The 27,678-nt window shown below is 42.2% G+C and overlaps 1 non-coding gene across 1 annotated transcript; it reads right to left on the reverse strand.

Annotated features, from left to right (window-relative positions):
* Positions 1–21,434: 21,434 nt before the first annotated feature.
* On the reverse strand, positions 21,435–21,509 carry Trnas-uga (transfer RNA serine (anticodon UGA)). Its single transcript has one exon. It is a non-coding gene; the product is annotated as a tRNA-Ser (tRNA).
* Between the last annotated feature and the right edge of the window lie 6,169 nt (positions 21,510–27,678).

Genomic DNA, 27,678 nt, shown 5'->3' on the forward strand with positions numbered 1-27,678 from the left:
TATATACAACTACAGAAATCAGTAATTATTGATACATGTTCAATTACCCGAAAGTTCCTAAATGCAATATAACACATACCATACAGTTAAAAGGAAGTGACGCTTGATCAAGGTCCGCGTCACTTTCCATTCTCAACCAGACTTAACGTCTGAGAAAGTAAAGAAATAATAATAATAATGAACTTAAAATCTTAAAATCCTTCTGATGGTGAGTGTATACAGGATGTCCACTAATGTCATCTCAAAAACTATCTATGAAATTGCTGAACCATTAACTGTGATAAGTGTCTACTTGCTGGGGTATTGCCATACTTTTCTGAAACTTCCAAGGGCAGCACAAGTTATAAAAGGGGGGCCCTGAGTAGTGGGAAGCTTCAAACCAATCTCAATAATTCCAGTCCCCACTACAATCATTGAGACCGTAACAAAAAACCAATCCCAAATTACTTTTAAATTAATGAACTCGTTACAGATTGACAAAATAGTTTCCATAAAGGCAAATCTACAGCAATAGCAGCACTGAATCTGGGGAATAGGACAAGGAAAAGTTTTAAGAACAAGACTAACACTGACATTTTGTGACATTAGTAAAGCGTTTGACTGCATTCCTTTTTTTTTTAAGTTCCTTCTAAACAAGTTCACTCTGTATGGAATTGGAGGTACTATTCTGGCAATCACCGAGCGAGGTGGCGCAGTGGTTAGCACACTGGACTCGTATTCGGGAGGACGACGGTTCAATCCCGTCTCCGGCCATCCTGATTTAGGTTTTCCGTGATTTCCCTAAATCGCTTCAGGCAAATGCCGGGATGGTTCCTTTGAAAGGGCACGGCCAATTTCCTTCCCCATCCTTCCCTCACCCGAGCTTGCGCTCTGTCTCTAATGACCTCGTTGTCGACAGGACGTTAAACACTAATTTCCTCCTCCTCCTCCTCCTCCTCCTCCTCCTCCTCCTCCTTATTCTGGCAATCCTCAAATCTTATTTGAGAAAAAGAAGGCAGTTTGTATCCATTCAAGGAGCACTATCATAAGCAGTTCACTTTTTGTGCCTCATATTTGTGGACAGAAAATTCAGAAGGAAAACACAATCTACAGCTACACAGCTACGCAGATACTCTACAAGCCACCGTACGGTGTGTGGCGAAGGGCACCCTGTACCTCTACAATGGGGCATCATTTGTGACACTATATTCCAGCCATGGATGAATTTTGCACCATGTGGCTGGACATTTCTTTTCCTGTCTCCAAGAAAGCAAAAAGGAGATGCCTTAATAGAGGTTGTTGAGATCTGGCTTCGCAGGGTAGAGCGGATCAGGTTATGGTTGTGGAGGGGGCCATAATCAGTTACTGTTAGTTGCAAAAACACACAATTAATTACACATTGCCTTAAAAGGATCAAATTAAAGCAATACGGCTGAAGGCCTAGTTAAGAAAACTTGCGATACCTCCTGGGCTGAAGGCCCAAAACCAAAACGAGAAAGGCTGAAGGCCTGAACACAAGTTATAAAAAAATTGCTTTAAAGAATACACGCCTTATTAAAAAAAAAAGGGGGGGGGGTCTCTCGTAAATACTTGTCTGAAGGCCACACACAAGACATTGAACAACTCCAGGCTTAGGTCCTGGATAGCAAGAATTCCAGATAGAAAAAACTTTCAAAAGTTTAGTTATTAAACAAATCAATCTTCAGATCTTTAATTTGTCAACTGAAGGCCTCATTTAAAATTAAAACAAAGTAAATTAATAGACGGCTGAAGGCCTAGTGCAATACATCAGACTATCAGAAAATACATCAGAAAATCACAATCTAAACCCAGCAGAACAATAGTGCTCAGAAGTGTTCAGCGGGTTAGCCTGAGGAGGTAGCTCTAACATAAGGTGGGGTGAGACAGGCAGCCAAGAGTAAGGTTAAATAATCAGATGACAACCTGACCCAGGGACAGCTGAAGGACCGACCAACAACCTAATCAATTCCGTTCCACTCGTCCAACGGTACGACAATGAAAAATGAGCCAAAGACGAAGATACCAGCAGCACTAAGTCTTCCAAATTGGTGTCTAAGAACAGCCAAGGCGCAATAACCACTCTTAAGAAAAAATATAAACAAACAACTAAAAGACTGTTGAACTTCCCACTGTGGCAGACAGCATCAACACTGTGAGGAAAAACACACTGCCAGAAAACTATGCTAACGACCAGGGAAGGTAACTGGGGCATTAACAGCCACAAGACAAAAAAATACAGCTGGTGCACTTCACGGATAAGTAACAACCAATTAATAGTTAAAGACTGTATAGGAAGACGGCTGCAAAATTTCGCCGACTCCAACAAACCATACATTGCTGCTAGCCGGAACGGCCCAGGAAGCAACAATTGGCAACGAACGAAGAGATGTCACAGCAGTTGAGGTTTCATAACAGGTTAACTGATCACTCAACTTCAGTGTCCAGGTTCAGTGGGCAACAAACTTTGTAGCTCTCGCAGCTAGTGCCTCACTATCCAACTGCACATACATGCCACCAGCGGTCCCAGACTGACCTCGCGCTGCGGAGGTGTCCTCACTGCTCTGTCCCAACCGACCAGCTACATGCAGCACACAGGCAGCATTGAAATAGCTGCTCAGTCAAAATCGCACAAGCTACACACAGTTCCACGAAAACAATTCCTCGAACAATTCAAACAGTACTAAAATCAATGACTGTGGAACAACAAGGACGAATCACAAGTCGAAACACACGGAGAACCTAGAAGTGGTTGGTGACCAAATACACGTCGTCTGATGAGGCGACCAACCGAATGACCAACCAAGGTCGTCCCCCTCAAGTCATGTGTGTTGGCAACAGTCGGGCGAGTCATGGCTGCCCAGACCTCACTGCTGCTCCATCCCGACTGAACTCCCGACACACGATGACCCGGAAATCCTAGCGGTCACCCAAAGATAGTACGACAGTGCTCTTATCGATAAGCGCTGCTACTGTCACTCGTGCGCAGGAAAGCCAGCAACTTAGTAGCACTAGTAAATTGAATAAAAAACAGGACAGCAGTACCACAAAGACAAGATGTCAAGCAATAAACAGCACGAACACAAGCCATGCACAGCTCAGTTGTTTTAGTTCATCAGTTGGTTTTGCACATGTATCACAAACTGAAGCAAATTGATTAATGCTGCTGGTGCTACTGATAAGAATACAAAATAAGTCTTTATCTTTATTTTCACTGAGTTTTTCATTTTCCAACTGTTTCAATTTTTTCCTTCTTCCATTTCATCATCATCAAACACAATATTTTCAGCTTCATTCTTTGGACAATGAAAACTAATCTCTGCAGTTACAGATTGAGACATTGTAATGTCCTCATTTGGTTTAAAACAGTAACTGTGTGTCACAAAAGGAATGTATTGTGATAGTAATCCATGAATGTAAAAATACTTGTTCCACATCATTATGATTCAGGCCTAACATGCTAGAGGATCCATGGTACATGAAACTAAGTAAATGAACTCAAAGTAGCTACCAGAGTATTAAGAGAGACATTATGAACATTAGAGACTCAGAAAATGGTTGTGGTAGGTATACTACACAGGGTTGGTCTAACTGAATCTTATTGTTTAAACAAGGAGCTCCACAAAGCCAACAGGACTTACAAAAAGATCTATAAGTCAATTTTAAATGCTGTTTCTCTCTCCTTAGATGATATGGAAATAAAGCACTTTACAAATCATGCGAATCTTCTAAATAAATGGAACAAATCACTACCCAGCCAAAGGATCAATATGTTTGTGACAAGGTTTCCCCCCTTCCCCCTCCCCCCCCCCCCCCCCCTAGAAATAAGAAATGACACATTGCCAACAGCAAAGGAGACCACAAAGTATCTTGCATAACCAAGGGGGCCAAAGTCCTGGAAAACCCTTCCCTACTGACAAAACATCTGCAGCAGTAATAGAATATGAAGACACCTCAGCTACAGAAGAAAGAATACAATAATAACAGTAGCAGCAACAGATGACACAGGACCAACACCACTAGAAGAACAGAACAGCAGCAAATGAAATGTGTAGTGTAGCAGGCAGATGAAGGGCCTTCATCCCAAACGAACAATCTTTTTTATTTCAAGCACAAGGAAGGAGAGGCCACCACAATATGTGCAACCAAATGTTTAACATTTTCCACTAATATATTTAATTCATGAAAACCAAAGTTCAGCAAAAAAAAGTCAATCTGAAGAACTAGATGGCTCGACTGTGTGTGCTACTGAACACTGGTGCAAAGGAAATGAAATTTTGTATTTGTTTTTAACCTTATATGAACTTGCTTGATGTGTTGTAGAGTCTCCATGAAAGAGTGTGGAGAGGGGTCAGGTGTTTATGTGCAAAGAGGTATTTCATGTCAGAAATGACGTTAATGACCTTACTGCATTAAATGTTGGTAAACATTTTGAACTATCAGCTGATGAAGTAAGCGAACATAGCATGAGTAAAAAAAAAGAGAGAGAAAAAATAAAAGAATTATTGTATTCTAAGTGTACTGATTCGCCAGTAATGGAGTGGAGGTATAGATATTTTATCTGCAACAGTAAACTAGACACTAGCTAACATATCTTGTCCAAAAATGAAAATAATTATTTGTGTGGATTTAAATGTCAATACAATGAAGTCAGACAGGCCTACTTAAATATGTACTTAAATAGTTATGGGACGTTCTCAGTTGTAAATTGTCCCACTAGAACTATGGTTTCCAACGTGGGGGTAGTTTCCCCTTGAGAAATAAATACTAAATGATTTGATTCTGTTTCAGTAATGAAACAAATTATTTTCAAAACATAATTACTATTATAACTTTGTAAGACTATAATACTAATTATATAAGTTGTCAATAGTTACTTTTCTCAATTAGTAGCATTAATGTGGTGGAGGTTACAGATTACTCACACAGTCCTCCCATTGCATGCACATGTTGTGCTTTATCTTGTACATCACTGATGATAGAAGTGGGACATATACATGTTGTTGTTGTTGTGGTCTTCAGTCCTGAGACTAGTTTGATGCAGCTCTCCATGCTACTCTATCCTGTGCAAGCTTCTTCATCTCCCAGTACCTACAGCACCCTACATCCTTCTGAATCTGCTTAGTGTATTCATCTCTTGGTCTCCCCTACGATTTTTACCCTCCACGCTGCCCTCCAATACTAAATTGGTGATCCCTTGATGCCTCAGAACATGTCCTACCAACCGATCCCTTCTTCTGGTCAAGTTGTGCCACAAATTCCTCCTCTTCCCAATCCTATTCAGTACCTCCTCATTAGTTATGTGATCTTTCCATCTAATCTTCAGCATTCTTCTGTAGCACCACATTTCGAAAGCTTCAATTCTCTTCTTGTCCAAACAATTTACCATCCATGTTTCACTTCCATACATGGCTACACTCCATACAAATACTTTCAGAAAAGACTTCCGTACACTTAAATCTATACTCGATGTTAACAAATTTCTCTTCTTCAGAAATGCTTTCCTTGCCATTGCCAGTCTACATTTTATATCCTCTCTACTTCGACCATCATCAGTTATTTTGCTCCCCAAATAGCAAAACTCTTTTACTACTTCAAGTGTCTCATTTCCTAATCTAATACCCTCAGCATCTCCTGACTTAATTCGACTACATTCCATTATCCTCGTTTTGCTTTTGTTGATGTTCATCTTATATCCTCCCTTCAAGACACCATCCATTCCATTCAACTGCTCTTCCAAGTCATTTGCTGTCTCTGACAGAATTACAATGTCATCGGCGAACCTCAAAGTTTTTATTTCTTCTCCATGGATTTTAATACCTACTCCGAATTTTTCTTTTGTTTCCTTTACTGCTTGCTCAATATACAGATTGAATAACATTGGGGAGAGGCTAAAACCCTGTCTTACTCCCTTCCCAACCACTGCTTCCCTTTCATGTCCCTCAACTCTTATAACTGCCATCTGGTTTCTGTACAAATTGTAAATAGCCTTTCGCTCCCTGTATTTTACCCCTGCCACCTTTAGAATTTGAAAGAGAGTATTCCAGTCAACATTGTCAAAAGCTTTCTCTAAGTCTACAAATGCTAGAAACGTAGGTTTGCCTTTCCTTAATCTTTCTTCTAAGATAAGTCGTAAGGTCAGTATTGCCTCACGTGTTCCAGTATTTCTACGGAATCCAAACTGATCTTCCCCGAGGTTGGCATCTACTAGTTTTTCCATTCGTCTGTAAAGAATTCGTGTTAGTATTTTGCAGTTGTGGCTTATTAAACTGATTGTTCGGTAATTCTCACATATGTCAACACCTGCTTTCTTTGGGATTGGAATTATTATATTCTTCTTGAAGTCTGAGGGTATTTCGCCTGTTTCATACATCTTGCTCACCAGATGGTAGAGTTTTGTCAGGACTGGCTCTCCCAAGGCTCAGTAGTTCCAATGGAATGTTGTCTACTCATGGGGCCTTGTTTCGACTCAAGTCTTTCAGTGCTCTATCAAACTCTTCACGCAGTATCGTATCTCCCATTTCATCTTCATCTACATCCTCTTCCATTTCCATAATATTGTCCTCAAGTACATCGCCCTTGTATAGACCCTCTATATACTCCTTCCACCTTTCTGCTTTCCCTTCTTTGGTTAGAACTGGGTTTCCATCTGAGCTCTTGTTCATACAAGTGGTTCTCTTATCTCCAAAGGTCTCTTTAATTTTCCTGTAGGCAGTATCTATCTTACCCCTAGTGAGATAAGCCTCTACATCCTTACATTTGTCCTCTAGCCATCCCTGCTTAGCCATTTTGCACTTCCTGTCGATCTCATTTTTGAGACGTTTGTATTCCTTTTTGTCTGCTTCATTTACTGCATTTTTATATTTTCTCCTTTCATCAATTAAATTCAATATTTCTTCTGTTACCCAAGGATTTCTACTAGCCCTTGTCTTTTTACCTACTTGATCCTCTGCTGCCTTCACTACTTCATCCCTCAAAGCTACCCATTCTTCTTCTACTTGTAACGTCTAGTAAGAAAAGGACAATATATTATGTAGTAACGAGAAAATTATATGTATCATAGTGTGTTATTGTATAAAATTATGTATTTTTTTTATTATTTATTTTTGAGAACATCTGCGTCGGCGAGTAATGAAACCGCCACAGACGATAAATGTCCAACAAAGATTAAAATAGGTAACTAGTATATAATACGTGACAAACATTAATTTCTTTGTCTTCTTCATCTGGGAGTCGAGCGAGTAAGATATCCTGTGTCGTAGTAGCGAACGCTAGAGTAGCATTCTTTTGTCGAGACTAAGAGATGTACGCCATTACGTGTGAATTCATAAAGGTGTGTAACAATTGAAATATTTAAATGTTTTAATAGAGTTATTTAAATGAAAACTTGCATTATTAATTGTTAAAGCTTGCTTGCCTATTATCCCATCCTGTTGAGACATTTTTCAGTTATATAAATATTATCTGTGGTGCTGAGCTGCGTGGCGAACGAAAGAGCCGCTGCCGCGGCGTATTCAAACGACTTCCAATATAGTATATCATACCGCAAGGAAGCGGTAAAGTAATAGTAAAATAATATTATTTCTTTTAGCTTCCAGACTTGCAGTGCAGATCAGCAGATTTTATGATGTGTTGCAGGTTGACGCGGGCTGCTGATAGTATATAACTCACAGTACAAATAAGTTAATGTACCGTCAAAATCTAATATGAATCTTGCTGTGCTCCGTTCTGGTCTGGCAAACTTTATAGTGAAAACGTATTTTTTCCATTAAGAGTCTCATGTTCTTGTGCTAGTAGTGGTATTGAATGGTGTTTTACCGAGAAACAAAATCCACTGCAAAATTTTGTTGTTGAACGATCATACGAACTGTAACATCAGTGTTCATAACCAAGTCATTTCAATTTTCAATAACTATAAAGTAGGGAAGATATGTTGATTTTTAGAATGAATTACAGTCACGAAAAAACGTTCCTTTAATTGTAGGCCAGATACAGAACAATAAGATCTCAATATATATATTTTGCTTTGTTAAAAGGTAATGATGATAAAGAAATTCAAAGCACAGCATTACTAACAGATATTTCACGGCTCTTTTCATATATGCGTTGTTACGCTAATAATCATAACAATAATAACAGAAAAGAGAGTATAACGAACAATTACGACAGAGACGCGAAATACTGTATTTCTTTCCCCCATTCCTGTCAATTGTTCCCTTATGCTCTCCCTGAAACACTGTACAACCTCTGGTTCTTTCAGTTTATCCATGTCCCATCTCCTTAAATTCCCACCTTTTTGCAGTTTCTTCAGTTTTAATCTACAGGCCATAACCAACAGATTGTGGTCAGAGTCCACATCTGCCCCTGGAAATGTCTTACAATTTAAAACCTGGTTCCTAAATCTCTGTCTTACCATTATATAATCTATCTGATACCTTTTAGTATCTCCAGGGTTCGTCCATGTATACAACCTTCTATCATGATTCTTAAACCAAGTGTTAGCTATGATTAAGTTGTGCTCTGTGCAAAATTCTACTAGGCGGCTTCTGCACATAATTAAATACAGTTTATGGCAAGAACAAAATAATGTTCAAGCTTTTGCCACTCTATGCCCCCCCCCCCCCCCCAAAGTATTCATATTGTCTGTTTATCAAATGATGAGTATACTGTATCTGTAGTTAAAGTTCTCATGAATAACAGTGCACCATAGGATTGTAACCATATCCTGTCATGGACAACAAAAGGTAGTGTCTCCAACAATTGTGGTAACACTTCTCAAATGAACACCAGGTAATGTGCTCCATTCAGACAAGTGGCAGAAAATCTGGTCCTGTTAGTTAATCTCTTAAATTATGACCCGCAAATTGATATAGTCTCAATGTTGGTAATTCAGAGAGGGGAGAATTCGACATACCTCTACATCTATGTCTACATCTACATCAATACTCTGCAAGCCACCTTACACTGTATGGTGGAGGGTACCTTGTACCACTACTTGTCATTTCCTTTCCTTTTCCACTTGCAAATAGAGTGAAGGGAAAACGACTGTCTGTATGCCTCCATATGAGCCCTAATTTCTCGTATCTTGTCTTTGTGATCCTTACATACAATGTATGTTGGCCATAGTAGAATCATTAGGCAGTCAGCTTCAAATGCCAGTTCTCTAAATTTTCTCAATAGTGTTTCTCAAAAAGAACATTTCTTCCATTGAGGGCTTCCCATTTGAATTACCGAAGCATCTCTGTAACACTTACATGTTGTTCAAACCTACTGGTAACAAATCTAGCAACCTGTCTCTGAATTGCTTTGATGTCTTCCTTAAATCTGACCTGGTACAGATACAAAACACTCAAGAATAGGTTGCACTAGGAAGCTACAGTCTTCTTCACAGATGAACCACTCCTGAAACTTTCCCAACAAACTGAAGTCAACCATTCGCCTTCCCTACAACAGTTCTCAGATGCTCGTTCCACCTCATATTGCTCTGCAACATTACCTCCAAATATTTAAATGACTTGACTGTGCCAAACAGGACACTAATAATACTGTATCCAAACATTAGAAGTTTGACTTTCCTACTCATCTGCACTAACTTATATTTTTCCACATTTAGGGCTAGCTGCCATTTCTCACATCAACTGAAATTTTGTCTGATTCATGATTCTGAGAAGCTCAGAAGAGAAGGGTATTGCCTGAGCCTTCTCCACTCATTTCTGGTGGAGGTAGGCAGATTGATAGTGGAAAGAGTTCAAAATTTCCGCAGAATGGTGATCCGAGGTGTTGGAGATAGCAATAGCGTCCACGATAACATCGTCTGATACTTTCACGCCAGAAATTAGTGAAAGGATCTAGGTCCCAGAGAGCCATTGGAAGTTGGTCCACACAACAGAGGAAGGGGTGGAACTGTTAAAAGAACTAGTGAATGAAATTCAGCTAGATTTTTTTGCTTTCCTGAAGAACACAATGACATTTTGCACGCATGTGTTTATAATGCAGTTTGCCATCATGGGACAACAGTTAAAAATGTGGAGATCATGTCTCCGTTTGTGAATTGCGTCATGGCAGGCCTCAGTCCACCAAGGAACTGAGAAGCGTCATTGTTTAGAGGAACTGCAAGGCATGGAGTGTTCTGCGGCAGTAAGGATAATAGCTGCTGGTAAGCCTTTCAGGAAGTGAGGCCGTGGTCCATGTAACTCTTTCGTTCCTCATGTTTCATCCAGGACTGTGCTGGGCATCTTCAGGGGCGCTCCTCCACTGAGTCTTGCTGACTGACTGGTCAGACATCCAAAGAGCGATGTATATACTGTAGGAAGTGGGGTGTGGTCAAAGTAACCTGGGATAAGCAGAGATAATTCTTGTCAAAGGTAAAACTGTCTAGCGATTCTGCAGAGCTACTTTCCATAAGTTGCTAAGTTTCATTGCCTCCTCTTTTCTATTAAAATTATCCTGATGCTTACAAATTTCAATGGCTTCTCTACATCGTCATGGATAATAATTTGATGTTGTAGGTAAAGTTTTGTTTAGAAAACTTCACTTCATGGTTTCCTGACTGAAGAGCAATCTCTGCTACAGCTGATTTCTCTATTTTTTCTAGTCGGCAAAGACTTTTGTGCTCTTTTTGCCATGTATTTACACTCCTCTTGGTAGTTCCAATATAAACTTTACCACACGTACACGGAATTTTGTATATATTACATGTCAACAGAGGAGGGCGTTTATCTTCACAGATTGGAGTATTTGACTTATTTCCTTTGTTGGTCTAAAGGCTAGTCTGATGTCATGTTTCTGAATGAGGGGGGGGGGGGGGCGGCTTCATGTTTGGTTACCTCAGAGCCCCAGCCTTAGCAGCATCTTTTCCCTTCCATGCTGCATGTCTATCCACTTTCTATTCTCTTCCCCCTCTGTTGGGGAACCTGTCTGCAGTGTTATTGGGAATGTTCCGCACTGTCTGTCACTGACAGAATAACAGTCTCACCACTGTTTTTTCCCCCTTTCCGTTTCTTTTGTTTCCCTTCTCCTATCGTTCCTCCACTTTGGCATTTAAGATTCCTCTTTCTCTTCCTCTGTGTGCACTCCTGAAAGCCGGCCCACACATCTGACATGTAACAGGTGACTAAGTAACACACAATTTCCAGCCTCAGGTCAACAGATAGGGTTCGCACATTATCCCTGGTACAGGCCAGACCCAAAGATGGGTGATTGCCTGAGCTGCAACCTTCCCAAATTGCCGATTGGTCCCTCTGTCAGGTGCTCAGGAGGTGTGACCTGAGATGTGAACAATCACCTAAGGTGGGTGTATGCCTCCTTGTGAAGGGGGCCACCACTTGAAAGGAGAGTGCCATCAGAACTGCTGGCAATGATGGGGATTTTCTCGCAATGAGTCAAACATCTTCACAATCCATGTCTACAAAACATAAACGGAATTAGACTAACAATTCAAAGACCTTCCCAACTACACCATGGTTCCTTGTGGTCTCACGTACTGAAGGCGGTCAGTCCTTCACAACGGTAAGCCCATTTATTGTATACAAAGGTATTGATGCAATTGCTAACCCTGTGAAAACCTGCTCTCTTTTATGGAATGTCCCTTTGGCTTTGGAGACTTCTCAAGCACAACTGCTTGCTGCCTTGCTCCTCCGTGGTTACCCTGTTCGTGTTGAGGCCCATAGAACTTTGAATTCTTCCCACAGCATTATTTACACTTGGCGTTCAATGGTCAGACTGACACTGAAATCCAATCATACCTCTCTGAGCAGGGTGTCATTGCTAACCATTGGGTGATGAAAAAGGTAGATTCCTCCGTAGAGTCCACCAGAACTCTTTTTCTCAGTTCTGATAGTGTGTGCTTCTGTCCAAGATCAAAATAGTCTATGAAATTATCACAGTCAAACTGCTGCACTGATACCAGTGTCATTGTTTCAACCACACTAGAACGTCTTGTTGACACCCAACCAACTGTGTAACCTGTGGTAGGGATGCACATGGGGGCAACTGTCCACCTCCTCCTCCCCTCTGTATCAACTACAATGGCGGCCACACTGCCTGCTCTCGGGATTGTCCCATGTATCTTGATGAGTGGGCTGTCAAAGAGATCCAGGTAGAGGAAAAAGTGCCTTTCTCAGTCGCTCACAAGTTATTGGCAGACCCTGCGTTCTCACATCTGGCACCTATAGTTCTGTTTTTGTCACCCCTTGCTCCACGCAGACACGCAACCTCAAATTCAGCTCTGAGGTTGTGAAATAGTCCAGTGTCAAGGTCGCATCACTGTCCCCCTGTCCAGCTGTGAAACAAGCCATCGAACTCTCGCCTCAATGGGCGAAACCACCAGTTACACAAGCGGTAGGCCGGAAAGGACAGAAAAAGTACCTCCGTGAAAACTTCCTCTGTCCCTCCAGCCAAACAACACCCGAGTCTTCCTCTGCTAACTGGAAGGGCTCGATGAAGTCCACCAAAGGTAAATGTTTGTCTCCTTTGCCAGCTCAAAGATCCTCTTTGACGGTGTTGGCACATGACACCTTAGCCCAACCAGCCTCCGTGTCACTTGGGCACACCATCAACCGTTTTTCTGTGTTGGACTCCACAGACCAACAGCACAAGCAAATCAAGGCTTCTGTGGACCCCATGGAGCAGAATTCTCCTGCTTCAGTGCCCTGTAGCAGCAACTCTTCACAGACTAACACTCAACAACTGCCGAGGTGAAACCCCCTTCATCTCTTCCTCGTAATGACTCTCCTCCAACGGAACCTTCACGACCTCCACTCCCACAGAGAGGATTTATGGCTGCGTTTAGCATCACAACATCCTCTTGTACAAAACTGCATCCTCACAACCACTTTGAGCTTTCATATTTCTTCCCGGTTTGTTTTGCCCTTCCCCCTGAGGTCAGCATTCCATCTCATGGGGGTGTCATGCTGCTCGTATGGGATGATGTTCATAGTCAACCCATCTCCCTGACTACCCATCTTCAAGCTATTGTAATTCGCCTTTTCCTTCCTCATCTGACTTTTTCCTCTGTACTGTTTATGTCCCTCCATCATTTGATGTCGCCATGGCAGACTTCCTTCTGCTTATTGGGCAGCTACCTACCCCATTTCTGCTACTCAGTGACTTTAATGCACATCATCCCCTTTAGGGTTCTACCAGAATCTGTCAGAGGTGCCCTCTTGGCTGATCATCTTAATCTACTCAGCCTCTTCTGCCTTAACACTGTGGCACCCACATTCCTTTCCGACTCCTCACACACCTATTCCTATTTGGACCTATCCTTCTGCACTGCCCATCTTGCCCATCATCTTGAGTGGTCCCTTTTCTCTGACACATACTTGATCTATCATCTCCCATGTAGTATCCATTTGCTGACTCCTACCCCACCTGTGTGCAATTCCAAATGGCAGCTTACTAAAGTTGACTGGAAGCTTTACTCCTCCCAGGCGACCTTCGAAGAACACGATTTCCACATTTGTGATGACCAGGTGGAATATCTCACAAACATTATCCTTACTGATCATAGAATGAAGGCTTTCATGACTGGATTAGATAACTGCTGGTAAACCTTTCGGGATGTGAGGTTGTGGTCCAAGAAACTCTTCCATTCCTGATGTTTCATCCAGGACTGTGCTGAACATCTTCAGAGGCACTCCTCTGCTGACTCTTACTGACTGACTGGTCGGACATCCAAAGAGCGACGTATATACTGTAGGAAAGGGGGCATCGTCGAAGTAACATGGGATAAGCAGAGATAATCCTTGTCAAAGATAAAACTTAACTATAAATTGTCATCTTGTCAAAGGTAAAACTGTCTAGCAATTCTGCAGAGCTACTTTCCATAAGTCCCTAAGTTTCATTGCCTCCTCTTTTCTATTAAAATTATCCTGATGCTTATAAATTTCAATGGCTTCTCTACATAGTCATGGATAATAATTTGATGTTGTAGATAAAATTTTGTTTCAGAAAACTTCACTTTGTGGTTTCCTGACTGAAGACCATGCTCTGCTACTGCTGATTTCTCTATTTTTCCTAGTTGGCAGAGACTTTTGCACTCTTTTAGCCATGTATTTACACTCCTCTTGGTAGTTCCAATATAAACTTTACCATATGTACACGGAATTTTGTATACACTACATGTTGACAGAGGAGGGTGTTTATCTTCACAGATTGGAGTATTTGACTTATTTTCTTTGTTGGTCTAAGGACCGGTCTGATGTCATGTGTGTGTAATATTTTAGCGATCTGATCCGTTACTTTTTTAATAAAAGGAAGAGAGACTGTATTTTTCCATGGTCGTGGTTCATCCTTGTTATTCAGTCTTCAGTTCCTTGGTCATAAAATTCTCTTTACCTCTTATCCTGAGCAGCCATTTTTCTCTAAGGCTTGCTTCCAATGTTCTATTTCAGTGTCCAGGTGTTATGATGTGCGTATCCGCTCAGCTCTATTGACAATACTTTTAATGACAGCTCTCTTTTGTTGTGGATGGTGATTGGAGTTTTAATGCAAATATCTGTCGGTATGTGTTACTTTCCAAAAAACTTTATGTTCCAAACTTCCATCGGATCTTCCCATAACTAAAACATCCAAGAAAGATATTTTGTTATCATTTTCCATTTCCATGGTGAACTGGATTTTTGGATTAATTTTATTTAGATGATCAAAGAATTCGTTCAAAGCCTTTCTACCATGGCACCAAACCACAAATGTGTCGTCTACAAACTGATATCAGTGAGATGGTTTCTTATTTGCTTTGTCCAGAGCTGATTGTTCGAATTTCTCCACATAGAAATTAGTGATCACAGGACCTAATGGCTACCCATTGCTACTCTGTCAAGTTGCTCATAAAATTCATCGTCCCACTGGAACTGACTCGATGTACAGCAATGTCTAAAAAGAGCAGTCAAATCTCCTGGAAAAATATCCATTATGAAAATCATAACTTCGTTAACTGGAATCATAGTGAATAATGACACTATGTCAAAACTTACAAGAATATATTCAGGAGCCAGAATTAGTCCTTCAAGTTTCTCAATAAAATGACGCCAGTCTTTTATATATTAGTCAGTTTTCCCAATATATGGTTGTAAACGAGTTGCTAGATATCTTGCTATTTTGTTTGTGGGGAAATTGATGGCACTAACTATTGGTCTCGAAGGAAAATCTATTTTATGAATTTTGAGAACACCATAGAGTCTTAGGACACATAGCTTCACTCTTCAACTAAGCTCTTTTATCTCCTTTTTGGATAGAGGTAGATGACTTAGACAATTTATTTTCCTCAGTATACTGGCTGTAGGGTCCTTTGTAAGTTTTTTGTACTGTCCTGAGGTTAAAAGGTTCAGAATTTTGCTTCGATAATCCTCTGTATTCATAACAACAGTAACATTCCCTTTATCAGCAGGAAGAACTAGTATCTTTTCATCTGCATTTAAATCTCTGAGAGCCTTCCTCTCGCCTTTTGTTAAATTACTTTCCAAAGGTTTAATGTGGCATAAGACCATAGTGGTTTCGATTCAAATCACATTTGCAGATTCCTTGGGGAGATTTCATATACCTACTTTTATATTCGCTATAATATCTTCAACTGGTACTCTGTTAGGTGTTACAGCATAGCTTCCTCCTTTTGCAAGGACGAAAATCTAGTCTTGAGATAACACTCTCTCTCCAAATTGTTAACAACAGTATCAGACATCACTGTATTGCTTGTAGCCGCTACATTAGTTTGTAACTTTTTCTTACGTCTACTCATAGTACTTTCCATCATAGCTTCCATAGATGTAAATGTAAGGTAATCTATTTTATTCCACAGATCTATCTGTACCTTACCAGCAAGGAATAAATACAGTTTCAGTAACTTACAGTCAACAGAATCCATTTCTCATCTTGTGTAATGTATCCTTCCTCGGAGTAGTGCTCTTTCTATACAATCATAAATCCAATGCACCCGAGCTGTCCGGAACATCCTCTTCAGCTTTTAAAAAGTTCGATATAGAAGATGAGTCTCTACAATGTAACAAGAAGGTTAAAGCACATATTAGATGTGCTCTGTTCTTACGTAAAAATTCGACGTGTGACTGATTTTGAGAAATCCTCCCCATAGAGTCTTCTGATCATGTCCAGGACTGCACTGGACATCTTCAGAGGTGCTCCCCTGCTGAGTCTTGCCGACAGTCCGATGGAAGTTTGGAACATAAAGTTTTTCGGAAAGTAACATATACTGACAGATATTTGCATAAAAACTCCAGTCACCATACACAACAAAAGAGGGGTGTCATTAAAAGTATTGTCAATAGAGCCGAACAGATATGCACATCAGAACACCTGGACACTGAAATAAAACATTTGAAGCAAGCCTTCAATAAAAATGACTACTTAGGGAAAGAGGTAAAGAGAATTTTATGACCAAGGAACTGAAGACTGAATAACAAGGATGAATCACAACAACGGAAAAATACAGTTTCTCTCTCTTTTATTAAAAAAGTAACGGATCAGATTGGTAAGATTTTACAGAAACATGACATCAGACTAGCCTTTAGACCAACAAAGAAAATAAGTCAAATATTCCGATCTGTGAAGATAAACGCCCTCCTCTGTCGACATGTAGTATATACAAAATTCTGTGTATGTGTGGTAAAGTTTATATTGGAACTACCAAGAGGAGTGTAAATACATGGCAAAAAGATCACAAAAATCTTTGCGACTGGGAAAAATAGAGAAATCACCTGTAGCAGAGCATGCTATTCAGTCAGGAAACCATGAAGTGAAGTTTTCTAAACAAAATTTTACCTACAACGTCAAATTATTATCCATGACGATGTAGAGAAGCCATTGAAATTTATAAGCATCAGGATAATTTTAATAGAAAAGAGGAGGCAATGAAACTTAGCAACTTATGGAAAGAAGCTCTGCAGAATCGCTAGACAGTTTTACCTTTGACAAGAATTATCTCTGCTTATCCCAGGTTACTTTGACCACACCCCACTTCCTACAGTATATACGTCGCTCTTTGGATGTCTGACCAGTCAGTCAGCAAGACTCAGTGGAGGAGCGCCCCTGAAGATGCCCAGCACAGTCCTGGATGAAACATGAGGAACGAAAGAGTTACATGGACCACGGCCTCACTTCCTGAAAGGCTTACCAGCAGCTATTATCCTTACTGCCGCAGAACACTCCATGCCTTGCAGTTCCTCTAAACAATGACGCTTCTCAGTTCCTTGGTGGACTGAGGCCTGCCATGACGCAATTCACAAACGGAGACATGATCTCCACATTTTTAACTGTTGTCCCATGATGGCAAACTGCATTGATTATAAACACATGCATGCAAAATGTCATTGTGTTCTTCAGGAAAGCAAAAAAATCTAGCTGAATTTCATTCACTAGTTCTTTTAACAGTTCCACCCCTTCCTCTGTTGTGTGGACCAACTTCCAATGGCTCTCTGGGACCTAGATCCTTTCACTAATTTCTGGCGTGAAAGTATCAGACGATGTTATCGTGGACGCTATTGCTATCTCCAACACCTCGGATCACCATTCTGCGGAAATTTTGAACTCTTTCCACTATCAATCTGCCTACCTCCACCAGAAATGAGTGGAGAAGGCTCAGGCAATACCCTTCTCTTCTGAGCTTCTCAGAATCATGAATCAGACAAAATTTCAGTTGATGTGAGAAATGGCAGCTAGCCCTAAATGTGGAAAAATATAAGTTAGTGCAGATGAGTAGGAAAGTCAAACTTCTAATGTTCAGATACAGTATTATTAGTGTCCTGCTTGACACGGTCAAGTCATTTAAATATTTGGAGGTAATGTTGCACAGCGATATGAGGTGGAATGAGCATCTGAGAACCGTTGTAGGGAAGGCGAATGGTTGACTTCAGTTTATTGGGAAAATTTTATGAGTGGTTCATCCATAAAGAAGACTGTAGCATGCTAGTGCAACCTATTCTTGAGTACTGCTTGAGTGGTTTGCATCCATACCAGGTCAGATTTAAGGAAGACATCAAAGCAATTCAGAGACAGGCTGCTAGATTTGTTACCAGTAGATTCGAATAACATGTAAGTGTTACAGAGAAAGGAAATGGCAATTAGTGGTACAAGGTACCCTCCGCCTTACAGTGTATGGTGGCTTACAGACTATTGATGTAGATGTAGACATAGATGTAAAGGTATGTCGAATTCTCCCCTCTCTGAATTACCAACATTGAGACTATATCAATTTGCGGGTCATAATTTAAGAGATTAACTAACAGGACCAGATTTTCTGCCACCTGTCTGAATGGAGCACATTACCTGGTGTTTGTTTGAGAAGTGTTGCCACAGTTGTTGGAGACTGTACCTTTTGTTGTCCATGACAGGATATGGTTACAACCATATGGTACACTGTTATTCATGAGGACCTGAACTACAAATACAGTATACTCATCATTTGATAAACAGACAACATGAATACTTGAGAAAGTGCAGCAAAATTGTGTGCATTGTAATTCATGCAGTGAGACTAGAGATTGTCACTTTGAACAGCTGTTAAGAACTTTAGTTATTTTCTCCATGTTTAGAGAGAGCTCTCCAGCTGTATTCCTAGTTAATGAAGAGCCACTGTAGTTGCTAATATATTCTAGATTTTATTCCAAAACCTATTTTGGCCTTTTCATTTAAATTATTTTCTAGTGTCTTTCAAAATAGGTGAAACATAAAAGCCAGTCATAAGATAAAATAAAGAATGTATTAGTAACTGGAGTATTCATTAATACTTAAGCTGTTGCTATCAAGTTTAAGTTTTTTATGTCAATAAAAACTAAATATTGATTTCTGACTGTTATTCCGTTACCTCAATGGACCCGTTTTAAGATCCTCTGTAATCTACATAATTTTGACCCCAAATGCATAGGAACATGAATAAAACTAAATTAGCTGATATGCTATTATATAAACTGGTGCGCAAAAGTTAAGGATGAAACTAACTTTCACACCATGTGTCATGCCAAGTAACATTGCTTTATCAAATTTGGATCTCTCATAAAAAGAACTGCTACAGTATAGTACAGAAAATAACTGAAACAAATATGCAATAAGATGAACTGAAATAATACTTTCATTCAAACACAATAATTACACTGCTGTCACTGTCATTTATGATGGTCCCCTGGGCATTACAAAATGTATAACATTGTTCTTAATAGGATGTGTGATCACCAGGCATGGCAATTCATGCTCTGCCATGTGCTCCCATGCTGGCCATAAGGTTGGTAAGGTGTTCTTGTGGCAGGGCATTTCATTCCTCCATCAGCGAGGTTGACAACTCCTAAATGGTCATTGGTGCGTGTGGACATATTGCAGGATATCATCCCAATGAATCCTACACATCCTAGACAGGATTTAAGCCAGGTAAATGGGCACACCAGTCTATTTGCCAAATGTTCTTTTGTTCCAAGAGCTCCTCCACTTGTGCAGTTTTATGTGGTTGCATACTGTCAGTCACAAAAATGAAATTGAAGCCAAATGCACCTCTGATAAAACGTACATAAGAAAGGCACACAGTGTCATAAAAGACTGACCTGTGAGTGTACAGTGTTTAAAGACATGGAGGTCAGTACAGTATACCTCCCCAGACCACAACATCTGGACTACCGAAACAATCATGTTTGACTAAGTTCCTCATTGTGTTACATGTTCCCAGCTCTCACCTTGTGTGGGTACATAATGAATACAGAACATTGTGAGACAATCATTTTGGTGCTGCTGATGCTGTGGTGTGGGGAGGCATAACATTGATTGGGTATACTGACTTCCAAATCGTAGCACACAGTACAGTTACTGGCTGTTATTGTGACACTGTGCTCCTTCTCTTTGTGTGTCTGTCAGAGGTGCATTTGGCCCTGATTTTATTTTTATGGGTGACAATGCCTAACAGCTTTGAATTGCGCAAGTGGGGCAGCTCTTGGAACCAGATTGTTTTCGGCAAACTGAACTGATCTGCCTGTCAATCCCATGAAGCACATGTGGGATGCATTGGGACACACATTGCAGCATGCCAACGTGCACTAAGGACCACTGAATAGTTGTCAACTGCACTGCTGGACGAATGGAATGTCCTACTTATAAGAACTCCTTACCAGTTTTGTGGCCAGCATGGGAGCATGTTGCAGAGCATGCTCTGCTGTGTGTGGCAATCATACATACTATTAAGTATCTAACCCCCCCCCCCCCCCCCTTTTGTCATGTCCAGGGGACATACCTTCAGCAAAATTATTGTCTTTAAATAAAAGTGTCATTTCTGTTCGTCCCATTGTTCTTTCATTCTGTTACCTTCTGTACTATACTGTAGTAGTTCATTGTACGTGTGGTCCAAATTTCATTGGGCTATGTTACTAGACAGTGACACATCACATGAAAGTTACTTTTGCCCATAAGCCTTTCACACCAGTGTATTGTGGCTTTTGTGACTGTATGTGGACACAAATTCGCAAAGTGGTCATACATAAGTGACATAAGTAAACTAGGTGAGAAATGTAACACTGTATGCACTACTTCATACTTAAATAGTCTGACATGCTGTTTTGATTGTAAATTACGTGTTTCACATGGTGACATTAAAATAAAATCCTTTAGAAGCGTAAGGGGTAAACTTCCTGATTAATTGTGCCCTGCTAAAACACACAGCTGGAGATGTATCACATGAAGGCTGTCAAGAAAGTAGCCTTATTAGGTTATAAATTAAATAATGGAATAATTGAAGCAAATGTATAATAAATATCTTAAACTACATTTCTGTATAACATCCCTAATAAAACATCATTCAAATTTAAACATTTATATCTGTCTTAATAGGACAAAGTCACACTGCAGAAAATTCTGCCAACTGAGACTGCAGGTATCCTATGACTGAAATTAATTTCTGGTGACTTTGCTGGGAGCTAAGACACTTTTTCGTGTGAATGATAAGGTGGAAATACCTGGAGGAAAATCATAGCGTGAATCTTCAGAACTGTCATGTTTGAATTGATGCAGTAATTCTTGATTTCTGAACAACATATGGTTGAGCTTTCTAATACAAAAGTATGAAAATGTTAATCAAGAGACTACATAATGAGATTTTCACTCTGCAGCAGAGTGTGCGCTGATATGAAACTTCCTGGCAGATTACAACTGTGTGCTGGACCGAGACTCGAACTCGGGACCTTTGCCTTTCGCGGGCAAGTGCTCTACCAACTGAGCTACCCACGCACGACTCACGCCCTGTCCTCACAGCTTTACTTCTGCCAGTACCTCGTCTCCTACCTTCCAAACTTTACAGAAGCTCTTCAGCGAACCTTGCAGAACTAGCACTCCTGAAAGAAAGGATATTGCGGAGGCATGGCTTAGCCACAGCCTGGGGGATATTTCCAGAGTGAGAGCTTCACTCTGCAGCGGAGTGTGCACTGATATGAAACTTCCTGGCAGATTACAACTGTGTGCCGGACCGAGACTCGAACTCGGGACCTTTGCCTTTCACGGGCAAGTGCTCTACCAACTGAGCTACCCAAGCACAACTCACGCCCCATCCTCACAGCTTTACTTCTGCCAGTACCTCGTCTCCTACCTTCCAAACTTTACAGAAGCTTTCCTGCGAACCTTGCAAAACTAGTACTCCTGAAAGAAAGGAGACAAGGTACTGGCAGAAGTAAAGCTGTGAGGACGGAGCGTGAGTCGTGCTTGGGTAGCTCAGTTGGTAGAGCACTTGCCCGCGAAAGGCAAAGGTCCTGAGTTCGAGTCTCAATCTGGCACACAGTTTTAATCTGCCAGGAAGTTTCAAGAGACTACAAGTTGAATATTCTTCAAAGTTTTCTTAAAGTCTCACAGTAGGCTTCAGGAGTGATTTTCCTTCCACATTCCAAAAAAAAATCCACAACATGTTTCCTTTACTTTAAGAGTTGCAAAAAATAGTAGCTGTAACGTTCCTGCCTGACAGTGTTCGGCATGTTTTCTTTGCTCTGTTGGGCAATGCAGTAAGATCCCTCACCACTAGCTGCTGTTTTGTCTCCACGTTAGCATTTGAAACCCAAGTCTTATAACAGGTCGGGTTTCTGTTCAGTAGACCTCTTCCAGCACTGTAACCAAAAAGGAAGTCCAGAGAAATGGTCATTTGTTGAGATTTGTACAAGGGTCAGTCAATGGAAAAATGTTTTCAGTTGCCTGTGGACCATAATTGTACCTAGGTGTGTACCTCTTTGTCAAAGCAAATTCACGGCCATGAAAAACTTTCCTCAGGGCTCCAAAAATATGGAAATTGCATGGGGAGAGATTGAGCACACTTGTTGTCAAGGTTTTTCAATTATCTTGACGAAGTTTCACTGGAACATCCTCACACATCCTCCATACAGTCTCAATCTCTCCCCATGCACTTTCCATATTTTTGGAGTCCTGAAGGAAGACAGGGATAGCCGTCAATTTGCTTTGGACAAAAAGTTGCGTACATGGATGATTCTATAGGCAGCCAAAAACAGTTTTCCATAAAGGCACTGACTATCTTGTCTCACAGTGGGATAAATGCAATTCCTTTTGAAATAATCATCTTGATCTGTCTGATTTTCATTTGACTGCTTGTTATGGATTAAGCAATGGAAACTCCCGGTAGGAATAGTGTCACAGAAGAAGCTGAGTAGCACCGTGGTGTAGTGTTTATGATACTAAACTGTTGCATTGAGGGTCATGAGTTCAAAACTCACCTGGTCTGTACAATTTTAATTTCTATATTCGGTTCTAGTACATTCTACAAGTATCCACAAATGACAAGAATCATTGTACAGGAATGTTCTGTTGCTGTATATATACTGTATGTGTTCTGGCCAGAGTTAGTTCGCTCCTTGCTCTTGTATGTGCAAGTGCTGAATAAACCTTTGTTAAGTGAAGTTAGTGTTCAGTCATTCATCTGGCTACACCTTCTTCTACGTGACATTATTTTGGTGGAGATGCCGGGTATTGGAACTTGTGATAGCGCACATTATCATCGACGACACACTGGCTCCCATCAGGCCATGACAGAGCTGCCATTTACGTGGCAAGAAACCTGAGTTCGAGCAATATTCAACATATCGCAGTCTTTCGGAGACAGAAGAAGAAGAAGAAGAAGAGGATATTACGATGACAACAACTGCGTGCCACCACATGAGACATCCTTCCAGGTTCTCTGGTGATGATGGCCAAGATCCAAACAAGGGGCTGAAGGTATATGAGCATATAGCCAAATTTAACAAATGGGATGACACCGTGTGTTTGGTTGGTTGGTTGGTTTCGGGGAAGGAGACCAGACAGCGAGGTCATCGGTCTCATCGGATTAGGGAAAGATGGGGAAGGAATTCGGCCGTGCCCTTTCAGAGGAACCATCCCAGCATTTGCCTGGAGTGATTTAGGGAAATCACGGAAAACCTAAATCAGGATGGCCGGACGCGGGATTGAACCGTCGTCCTCCCGAATGCGAGTCCAGTGACCGTGTGTTTGGCTAACATATTTTTCTACTTGGAGGACACTGCCAAGTGATGGTATGAGAACAACGAGGAGAAGTTCACAAGCTGGGAAGCATTCCAGGTGGAACTGCACAAGTATTTCGGTGACACAGACTGAAAGAAGTGCAAGGCTGAAGATAAATTAAAGAGCAGGGCACAGCGTAAAGGACAAACTACAGCATCCTACATTCAAGACATCTTGGAGCTGTGTAAAATAGTGGTTCGTAGAATGAAGGAGGAAGATAAGGTTGCACATCTCATGAAGGGGGTTGCTGAGGACATGTATCAAGCCCTACTCCTGAAGGAGGTTTCGACAGCAGACGACTTCATAAAATGGTGCCAGTATATTGAGACAATGCATAAAAAAAAAATAAAAAAAAATTACATGCAAGAAGTTTTAAGGGCTTCCAAACATCATATTGATGTCTGTGATCGAGGAAGCTACTGATCTCACAAGTGTTCTTCATCAGATAGTGAGAGAGGAAGTTCAGAAGGTACGTGGATTGCACGATGGGAAAAAACTGAGATGCTTCAAGAGGTCATAAGGGAGGAAGTGGAACAGACATTGAACTCAATCTCTTGTCCTTCATTTCTCTTTAAAATGGTGAAAAAACGAGACCCAGGTGGAGTTACATTCCTACAATGCCACATGAGGAATCTGTTTGGACACCAAGGAAGACTGACATCTGGAGGACCCAGGCTAACAAACCAGTATGTTTTCACTGTGGATGACTGGGACACGTGGTGCACTATTGTTGAGAAAGGCAGCAGACATTTGATGATGCCCGTACCAGAAGACTGATCTTAGCTGACGCCAACTCCAGGACGACGAAGATGAACAAGAAGATGTGGGTGCAGGACGACGTAGGTCACCAGACTCAGCCCTTAGAATTTATCGTCTTACAAGAGTGTAGTCATGAAGTCATTCTCAGATGGAACTTCGTGAAAGATTCTCAGGCAATTATAGATTATGGTCGCTTGAAGATTATGCTAGACAAGATGAGATAATGTGGACAGGAAGATGCGCATCTGAGTGTGTAGAGACTATGTGTGCTGGACGAAATGATCATTCCTGCAGTCAGCACTAGAAAGATAACTGTCACTTGTCATGCCATGCATCAACCCATGGATCTTGTAGTGGAATGTAAGAGAAGCATACCACTGAAGAATAACATGGTCATCCCAGCCTCTATCCTCTTGTTTAAGAACAGATTCGAGGAATTGTGGATAATTAACTGTCGCCGAGAACCGCAGATCCTTCCAAGAGGCATGTGCATAGCAAACGCTGAGCCGTTAATTGAAGAACAGCTGAGTGTTGTGTCTAGACCATACAGCCTAGACACAATGCTGTAGCCGATAGGGCACGCAATGCTAACGCAGACGGGCGTGAAGTCTGGAACATGAGACTTATAAATGAATAAGAAGAAAAGTACGTAGATGCTTGTTACTTAACTTTTAATTAGTCCTTGGAATACATCTCTCTTGAATATTAGTAAGCTATAGGCACTGATACAAATGGCGCCTTGCTAGGTGGTCGCCAGTTAACTTAGCAGAGGGCTATTCTACTGTCTATCTCTCGGCAAATGAGAGCAAGGCTTAGCACGTCCAATCGCTAGCTATGTTGTCCGTACAACTGGGGACAAGGTCTCCTCAGTCTCTCGAGACCTGCCTTGTGGTGGCGCTAGGTTTGCGATCCCACAGTGGCGACACGCGGGTCCGACATGTACTACAGGACCGCGGCCGATTTAAGTTACCACCTAGTAAGTGTGGTGTCTAGCGGTGACACCACATTCCTCCCCCGCAAATCGGCGAACGGTCGTGAGATAAGGCTTCCGCCCGCCGTGGGGAGGACCGCATGTTGACGTATGCGATGAGGTGGGGAGCCTAACAACAGGCGAGGCTGTGCCACCCGCACCCGGCCATTCGGTCCGAGGGGAGCTAGGAAACGCCTGAAAACCTAGTCCAGGGTGCACGTCAACATGCGGTGTATGCGCACGTAATGAGACAGGAGGGGCCGAAGGGTCGACCTCCATTGCGTCGGGGAATCCGACGCGCGATGACGACATCTGGTCCGGAGCGGGCAAGAGGTCCATGGCGGAGGACGGCTGGTCACGGGAAGCGAGCGGCGGCGCGTGACCCTGGGAGGCGCGTGGCGGCTGCAGCGAAGCGTCCACCGCGGGCGGCGGCGGCTGCGGCGGCTGCGGCGGCGGCACGACGCCATGAGGCAAAATGGAAGGCAGCGTCGGTAACACCTGGGGATGAGGCGAGCCAGTAGATGGGTCCCCCGGGCGCTGACCTGACGGCTCCGTCGCTGAAAGCAGACGGGGAATGGCAGAACCCAGGCGACAACAGAGGCGCAGCTGATTGAGATGCCGTCGCACCTCACCAGAGGCCCCCAAAACCAAATACATCGCGCGGCCGAGGCAGCGAAGAATGCGCCCTGCGAGCCAACGCTGTGAACCGCGATAGGTGCGATAATAGACAACGTCGCCAGGAGCAAAAGCAGGAGTCTGCCGCTGCACAGGAACCTGATGTGGCGGATGCAGCAAAGACATCAAGGTGCGATGAGAACGACCATGGAGCAATTCAGCCGGCGAGCGACCATCGCGGGGCTGAGAGCAATACGAAGACAAAAAGAGCAACAATGCGTTCTCCCGAGAATGCGACTCTTTCAACTTCAACATCTGTGACTTGAAAGTCCGGACCAATCGTTCCGCGGCACCGTTTGACTGAGGCGAAAACGGCGCGGATGTCAGATGTTGAATACCATTGGCCTTGCAGAATGACTGAAATTCAGCGGACATGAATTGTGGGCCATTGTCGGAAACAATAGTCTGCGGAAGACCTTCAATGCAAAAGATAGCAGACAAGGCCTGGATTGTGGCAGAAGACGTCGTGGAAGACATCCGGACAACAAAAGGAAAATTACTGAAAGCATCGACCACAACCAACCATCGAGCATTCCAAAATGGACCAGCAAAATCGATGTGCAAGCATTGCCAAGGGGAAGTGGCTTTCGGCCAGGCAAAGAATTTCCGCGGCGGTGCGGAGTGTTGTTCGGCACACGCCACGCAAGAAGAGCACATATTTGTAATCGCAGCATCGATTCCGAACCAAGTACAGTGCTGACGAGCAAGTTGTTTCGTACGCACTATACCCCAATGTCCTTGGTGAAGAAGCTTTAAGACAGAGGACTGTAAGGAACGTGGGACCACGACTCTGGACTGATCATTATCGGAACGCAACAACAAAACACCACGTCGGACAAAAAGTCTCTCCTTGTGAGCAAAAAAACGACGAACCAAAGGATCCTCGATCCGTGACTTGGACAAGGGCCATTGCGTAGCAACAAAACGCAAAACAGTAGCAAGGACAGGGTCAGCAGCTGTGGCTGTAGCTACACGACGAAAATCAATCGGAAACGATTCGACCACGTCATCGGTTTCCGAATCAATGAACATGCAAGCAAGTTCGGAAGAATCGAATGCTTTATCCTCAGCAACAGGCAAACGGGACAACGCATCAGCGTTTCCGTGCTTAGCAGTGGACCGATACAAGATATCGTAGCGGTACTGCGAGAGAAAAAGAGACCAGCGAATGAATTTCTGCGCTGTACGTGGAGGTACAGGCTTGTTCGGATGAAAAAGCGATGTCAAAGGTTTGTGGTCCGTGATGATTGTAAAGTGACGACCATACAAGAAATCATGAAACTTTGTAACACGAAACACGAGAGCTAAAGCTTCTTTCTCTATCTGGGAATAATTTCTTTGCGCAGATGAGAGCAATTTGGACGCAAAGGCAATAGGGCGATCATGCGAGCCATCCTTGTGCGCAAGCACAGCACCGATCCCGAAATCCGATGCATCCACCATCAACAAAAGGGGTTTCTGGGGATCGAATGGCATAAGGCACGTATTTGAAAGTAACGCCGATTTCAACTGGCGAAAGGCGCGTTCGCATTCCGTCGTCCAGACGAACGGAACACCTTTACGGCGTAAGCGATGAAGTGGAGCTGAAATGGAAGAAGCATTGCGCACAAACTTTGCATAATAATTAATTTTACCCAGCACACTCTGTAGTTGTTTAACATCCCGTGGCGAAGGCAACTCCTGGATGGCACGGAGGTGCTCTGGACTCGGATGTATACCTTGGGCATTTATGACATGCCCCAGGTAGGGTAAGTCCCGAGCAAAAAACACACATTTGTCCTTCC

The sequence above is a fragment of the Schistocerca nitens genome, chromosome 5 (assembly GCF_023898315.1).
Source record: "Schistocerca nitens isolate TAMUIC-IGC-003100 chromosome 5, iqSchNite1.1, whole genome shotgun sequence".
In the NCBI taxonomy this organism is placed as follows: Eukaryota; Metazoa; Arthropoda; class Insecta; order Orthoptera; family Acrididae; genus Schistocerca; species Schistocerca nitens.